At 66.0% G+C, this 969-nt stretch overlaps 1 protein-coding gene across 1 annotated transcript in view; it reads right to left on the bottom strand.

Annotated features, from left to right (window-relative positions):
- Positions 1-969, bottom strand: part of VOLCADRAFT_95705 (uncharacterized protein) — a gene marked incomplete at both ends in the record, with an annotated part of 18,900 nt that overhangs the window by 14,342 nt on the left and 3,589 nt on the right. The window lies entirely within an intron of this gene.

The raw sequence follows: 969 nt of genomic DNA, 5'->3' as shown, positions 1-969 counted from the left end.
ACTGTACGGACATACACCGCCTGTAAGAGATAGCACCCAGGCTTGCAAGCCGTACATCGGGTCCGTAAGAGTGATCTCCAATTGATCAAAATCGCCGCGACCATCATCCAGAAAAGCGCCGCAAACCTTCAAAAGAGGATAGACTCGCTTGTCTTCATCGTACATGGACGAGCATTCCGTCACCGTAAATGGCACAGAGATCGTCACGTTCACTGCCGCTGCGTTGGAGGTGGTGTCTGCAATGATCAGGTCGCCAAGCTCTGAGCAACTGGCACCGTTGCCGAAGGTGAAGATATTGGAATCGCTGGAATTAGGTTTGGGATATATGTTGATAAAAATGCAAATCGCACATTCGGAAGGAGGGGGTTGGGGCGGTTTGGGGGACCGTGGCGGTACGGCGATGGGAGGAGATGGCGGTACGGCGATGGGAGATGGTGGCGACGGGCTGGGCGGCTGAGGAGACGGTGGCGAGGGGCTGGGCGGCTGAGGAGACGGTGGCGAGGGGCTGGGCGGCTGAGGGGATGGTGGCGAGGGGCTGGGCGGCTGAGGAGACGGTGGCGAGGGGCTGGGCGGCTGAGGAGACGGTGGCGAGGGGCTGGGCGGCTGAGGAGACGGTGGCGAGGGGCTGGGCGGCTGAGGAGACGGTGGCGAGGAGCTGGGCGGCTGAGGAGACGGTGGCGAGGGGCTGGGCGGCTGAGGAGACGGTGGCGAGGGGCTGGGCGGCTGAGGAGACGGTGGCGAGGGGCTGGGCGGCTGAGGAGACGGTGGCGAGGGGCTGGGCGGCTGAGGAGACGGTGGCGAGGGGCTGGGCGGCTGAGGAGACGGTGGCGAGGGGCTGGGCGGCTGAGGAGACGGTGGCGAGGGGCTGGGCGGCTGAGGAGACGGTGGCGAGGGGCTGGGCGGCTGAGGAGACGGTGGCGAGGGGCTGGGCGGCTGAGGAGACGGTGGCGACGGGCTGGGCGGCTGATG

Source organism: Volvox carteri (assembly GCF_000143455.1).
Source record: "Volvox carteri f. nagariensis unplaced genomic scaffold VOLCAscaffold_46, whole genome shotgun sequence".
NCBI lineage: Eukaryota > Viridiplantae > Chlorophyta > Chlorophyceae > Chlamydomonadales > Volvocaceae > Volvox > Volvox carteri.
Note: the sequence above shows the minus strand (reverse complement) of the source record. Positions and strands in the feature narration are given on the sequence as shown.